Source organism: Myripristis murdjan, chromosome 11 (assembly GCF_902150065.1).
Source record: "Myripristis murdjan chromosome 11, fMyrMur1.1, whole genome shotgun sequence".
Taxonomy (NCBI): Eukaryota; Metazoa; Chordata; class Actinopteri; order Holocentriformes; family Holocentridae; genus Myripristis; species Myripristis murdjan.
The window spans coordinates 23,003,568-23,009,706 of NC_043990.1; the positions used below are offsets into that span (position 1 = coordinate 23,003,568).

General features: G+C 40.9%; 1 long non-coding RNA gene across 1 annotated transcript in view; it reads right to left on the reverse strand.

Moving 5' to 3' along the window:
- The window catches only part of LOC115367259 (uncharacterized), a 113,747-nt gene extending 108,550 nt beyond the window's left edge, over positions 1 to 5,197 (reverse strand). Inside the window, exons 1-3 of the long non-coding RNA XR_003928898.1 lie at positions 4,740 to 5,197; positions 1,415 to 1,491; positions 1,215 to 1,296 (exon numbers count right to left, since the gene is read on the reverse strand). This is a non-coding gene — a long non-coding RNA (uncharacterized LOC115367259). The remainder of the gene's footprint in view (positions 1 to 1,214; positions 1,297 to 1,414; positions 1,492 to 4,739) is intronic.
- Between the last annotated feature and the right edge of the window lie 942 nt (positions 5,198 to 6,139).

A 6,139-nucleotide genomic window follows, 5' to 3' on the forward strand; every position in this document is an offset into this window, starting at 1 on the left:
GCTCTTACTGTTGGCTGTGTCCTGCCTAATGTCCCCTAGCATTCCTTAGACAACCAAGAAAGCAGCAGAAAAACAAAGGTGTTAACTAGCAACTATTTGGATGTGAGAACATCCGTGTGACTTGCATGTGCATAATACTGTCCTTAAGGTGCACTTTTAAGTTCTCAAGCACCAAATAACAGGGAAGTGCAGAATCACTGTACTGGGCTAGTCGTACATTTTTATTATGCTTATTAAGCACACTATTTTTTGTGAGAAAGTTGTCAAATATAGATACAAAAACATTTCTTTAGATCTTTTTTTTCAGGCTGTGAAGACAAAACTATCGGATATATTTTTGGAGACAATTAATCATCTGAATGGCTAATGGTGACTTGTTGGATATGAATACATCAGCTCAGTGCCTACAGCTATTAAATACAGTTTTCCAGTGAGGTAAAGTTTATGACCAATTGTAAAGTTTCAACTCATCACTTTACCTTTTATGCTATTGTTATTTATCAGTGCATGCCTTGACTCAGTCATTTGGCTAAATTCATCTACAAGGCTGTGTTGGGGAAGGTTCCATAAAATCTGTCTGTATTACTAGATATGCGGAGCTTGGTTTACACTGAGGTCCCAAGACTCTTTGTTACTCATTGCCCCCAATGTCTTCACTGTGCTAAGAAGACTACGCTGCTGTTGGAACCTGTCAATGATTTTAATGAGATGCTTGTTATCTCAGCTTTTCTCTCCTCTCAGAGCTATTTTCTGTCTATTTCTCTCTCCCCTTCCTGCACCACCATCTCCAGTCTTTGATTTTTAGCCCTTGCTCTCTATTTAATGATTTAGGTTTATGGGATGTATGTTTTAAGTGCTGTCTTGTCTTGCAGCTGTGCCTCTTGCTGCTGGTTGGGCCTGGCCAAGTCTGCCTTGAAAATAAGATTCTGAATCTCAGAGGAACTCCACCTGATTAAGTAACAGTGAGCTAAATAAATAAATACTAGCATGCTGAAAATAAGCAAAATTCTTTAGGTGGTGATCACACTGCAATTATGAGAGTGTAGGCAACAAGCAGCATTGTGCAGCACCACCGCTCAGTTTGTTTACTAGGTAACAAGTCATTTATCAACTTGAACTCTAGCCATGGCTGATATGTTGTAAGTCCTGCGTATTGATCCTCTTCTGTTCTGTACATCAAAATGTGGCACTGTTGTACCGCTGAAAGCACTTACCTGTCTCTAGAGTCTCTTGGCCTGAATCTGGCCGTGTATCTGATCAGCTGGATGTGGATGTGTCTTGACCACCAGCTTTAATCTGACATGAGAAGGAACGTCAACACAATTTTTAATATGTATTTTATTTGGCATCATCAATCTGACAGTAATTATGCAAGTGTAACAACAATCCTATCACAGCAGAAGACAGCACTCACATGTGGCGGAAGCTGTTGCTGTGTTACTTGGCTCTGCTGGTGATGGTGCTTCACTCCCTTCTCCAGCTGCTTGGCTACTGTAAAGACATTTTCAAGCGCATCTGTAAGTGCATCATATTTACTGTGCAGAAGTGCAAGAGATGTACATACATTGCTCGAATCCTACTGTGCAACTGTAGGCAGTCTAGTTTGAATAGATTAAATGTTCAGTCAGGTATTACCACATTACAAAGGAGCCTCAGTTTTGTTTAACTACATATTTTACTGTTAGCTCACTATAATACCATGGTGCTACTCTCTACTCTGACTCAGCTTCTATTACTGTCTGATGACAATAAAATAAGCAAATTTAGAGATAAAAAGTAATACCTCCAGTCTGCTTTTAGCTCCTCCTCTACTTTTTTCTTCAATACTGATTTATGAGGATTTACATTTAGTTGCCTAACATGGCCTCTTCCTCATTAATGACAACTTTTTTAAATCAGAGTTGAAACGCCTTTTTTACTTTGGTGGAATTGCACTCAGCTGCGCAAGGCAAGCCCACCATGTTTGCATTAAATGGGGCACCATGCCAATAAATTTTGACTTTATTCCTCCTTTGTCTCTCTCCTCTCCGGCGCCTCAGGCAACAGCCTAATTGGCCCACACCAGAGACAGCCCTGAAGTCCTGCCTTTTGACAATTTTGAGTCAGATCACACTGATGAGCATAGTGTTTCAGCCACGAGGTGAACCAAAGTCAGCTGCGTCGCAGAACAAACACACCGTTACCAGCTCCGAACACTGGCAAGGTGGGGCTGCTGCTTTTAAACCACAGCAAGCGATGGAAATTTCTCCACTGCTGTTTCCCCCACTGCTTGCCACTGTGATCACCACCGAAATCTAACCCTAACTCAGTTTGCCAACCTTTTTAGGCTGAAATAAATCTTGTTTTTTCTTGGTTTAATGTTGTTTGCCTTATGATGAGTGCTGACTGAAGGTCATAATTTACCCACTTTTTATTTACCACTATATCACCGCCTAATCCTTCTCTTAATTCTAGCCAAAAGTATCACCTAAACCCCCAACCCAACACATGATTTCCCTCTTACAGACAGATTTTATATATTTTAACATCCACATTTAAAAAGCAACAAGATCTTGCAAATAACACATAATAAGTGAATATGTGTTTTCACGTCAGCTGAAAATGATCAAATATATAAATAAATACATTAATAAGAGTGGTAATAAATAACAGGCACACACACACACACACACACACACACACACACACACTTCATTCAGATTCTTCATTTGCAACTTCAAAACTGACTAAATTCAAAACAAGTGTGCTGTGATTCACTTTTTGCTTGATTTTGCTAAAAATAATCTCCTTGCAACTGTGTAAGTCATTTTCTTTTCATCTGTGTAATCATAATAGCAGATTCCTGCTCATGTATGCGGTGAACTGGAACAAGGCGGCATTTAGTCAAAGCTTGTACAAGCAGACGAAAGGGCTTGACTCTTTGCTCAACAGGGGGTCTACACACACACACACACACACACACACACTGAGACACACACGGGAACCAAGATGTAGCAATACAAGGCCAGTCCAGATTTATTCATGCCATGCAAGCATTGTATCATGGCCCTCAGATAATACCAACCTTTGTAATGAGCATATGCAATAACCTTATTTGAAATTCCAAATAACACATCCTGTGCCTTCTATTTACTGGTATCATGAAAAGAGCTACATGTGTTTGGGCTCCACCAACGGCCATGACTGGAGCGAAGCCATGCTTTGAAGGCCTTGTTGCTGTTGTTATGTTTCCATTTTCATTACCGATGCTTTCACATGAATTTGTGAATCGAAGTCTTGTGTGTCCAAGGATGCAATTAAATGCATGTCAGAGGAATACAAAGTAGCAGTGGCACTACCATTCCTCAGGGTTTTCACTGCAAGCCGTAATAGTAAGCTGAGGGAAATTGTCAGTGAATGACTAGAAGAATTGTTACTTGGATACTTTTCACTGCTACATCAGGGAAATGTGGCGAGATCGATGCGGCGAAGGCAAGGAGGACATGAATGTGACATGAATGCATGTGGAGGTCAGTGCAGCCAAGGCTGAACAATAGTTTGACTTGGCCTGGCACCTGCTTGCTACAACATCAGAATAAAGAAAGAAAGAAAGAAATAACACAGTTTAATTACAAATAACAAAATGGATTTTTTTCTTTTCTCTTTTTTTTTTCTAAAAGCTACTCCTCCTCCTTGGTGTATTAATAGCAAAAAAGAGAGAGCCACAGACATTTTTTTTTTTTTTTTTGGTGTGTGTGAGCATGTGAGCGCTTGCATATGTGTGTGTGTGTGTGTGTGTGTGTGTGTGTTACAACTTTCTAACGCCAGAAAGTTGGCATAAAAGTGATCACTCTGTCTCCCTCAGCAGCATCAGCCAGGTAAGCAGGAGGGAGAAATAATGAAGAAAATTTTGAGGAGTTATTTTTTCTGATAGAGGTTTGGCCTGGTCAAGTGACTCTCGCTGGCTGTGTGGCCCTTTTGCGGTTTCCAAAATTACAGCTATGGCTGCTCTCCATTGCTTGACCCTCCCTAAGTCTTTCCCAAAATAATCATCTGATCCAGGAAAGGCCCGTGCACACACACGAACACACACTAAATGGTCCTCCTATCTAGCTCCCATGTGCAAGCGCACTGCAGATGTTAGCGATTAGCCTCTTAATGATGATAACCTGGATCTCTCTCCCTGTCTTTCTCCTCCTCAGTCTCCCTCTCTGGCTGGCGCTCTGTGAGACACACACTAACATCAAGCAGGTCCAGCCATCATGCAGTGTTGTTGCTAGGTCACGATATGTGATAGAGTCCCTCCGGCCAGGGGATTCAGCTAGAATTAGCTTTGTTCCCTGTTAGAGGACTGGCTATTTGAACATGTTGCAAGGCAATTAAACAGTTGTCTGACATTAGGGTGGCGGTGGTCAGGGATAACTGCGTCATCATGTGTCAGATGAGGACATGTTAGGCAAAATGTTGTTTTATTTCCATCCCATCTCCTTCCTCTTTCTTTCAGCTAGCTTCAATCATATATATATATATATATATATATATATTTTTTTTTTTTTTACCTAGCTTCTATGTGTATTCACTTGTGATTACAAAGGGAAGCAGAATGCGCTCTTCTCTTTAACACACTAAGTCATTCATTTTCAAAAAAGCTCTCAGAGATGTTGAATGAAATGCATTTCTCTGCTGTTATGTTACATTCAGATGCCATGTTACTGACTATGTAAAGGATGGTGAGCCTGGTTAGCTAAACACTGACTTACCATTGTTCCTGAGTACCACCAAGATGTTGGAGCTCCAAAAAGTCAAAAACTCGAGTAAAATAAAGTTTTAGGGGCTGTATCTTCTACAGTCACCTATTCCAGCAGGACTGGGTCCGCTGGGTGTTAGTTCCCCTTGCAGGGACATTGTCCTGACCCTGGTAAGACCAACCAGCAAAGTGAAAATATCCTGCTTGGTGGAGCTGAAATAGCTGCAGGTCTCAATATGTTGGCAAATATTTTCCTAGTTACCGCTGAGTTCCGAGTTCACTTCCACGACTGGTGCCATAAAGCGCCATAATAGGTTGAAGAATTCTGCTAGTTCTTGCCTCTTCTGACAAAATGTTAGACTTGTGAACTAATCCTCCATATGCCATGCTAATGAGCTAACAGCTCTTGTTGCTAGTGTGCTGTTTGTTGAGCCTAGCAGAGGATAACAGGTGCAGCTGAGGAGTCAATCAAAGGGGCGTGGGAGGAATACATTTTCCTCAACAATGTGCTGTTTCTTGTTTTGTCAACTGGAAGAGAGGAGGGCTTGAAAGACTAACATGTTGGCTATAAACATCAGCTGTCGTCCAACTTGTGTCTTGTGACAAAGACATATGGAATCATGTGAAATGTTGCTTATGAATATGCATCTCATGCTAAACACAGGAGTTACATTTCATATGATAATGCAGCCGCACAGTATGTTCTCGGGCTATTTTGAGTGAGTGAGTGATTGAGTGAATGAAGTTTATTATTATTGTGTCTTATCAATGTCCCATCCCATACAGGATTACAAGACACTAAAAATACAACCAGTTTAAATTTAAATTCCAGGTAGCTAGTATATATAGGCCAATGACACGGACACTACTGCAAAAAAATCACAGCAAATCAAATAAATGTTCTCTTCAAAAGCTTATCCCTTGCTTTTTCTAAGAAGCAAATAACTTTTTCTAAGAAGCAAATAACTCCTGATTGAAGTCACAAAAATCACAAAAATCCTCTGGTATTGCACAACAGCAACCAGTCTCAAGGTGTTTTCTCCTTGCCAGTTATTCCACAGGACTTTTGCTACCTTCCAAGGCTAAACATTATGATAAAGTCTGAATGTAAATTCCACAGGTTTTGAGGATGGATATGGTGGCTAAATAATAAGCCTGGATGGCAAACCACTAGATTTCCGCACTAGCCCGCTGCAATGCACACACACAGACTCACATGTGTACATACTGATACTCCTTCTTTTGCCCCTTCACTCCTTGTTGTAAAGCAGTTCAGTGTTTGAGTCTGTATGTATGTGTGTGTCTGTATGGGCACATGCACAGCCTATGTCAGTGCAAATCTGACATGTTTCATTGGGTTTCCACGCCATTTTGATTAGCCTGTCGCTGTTGTGTCTCACAGTTACACACATT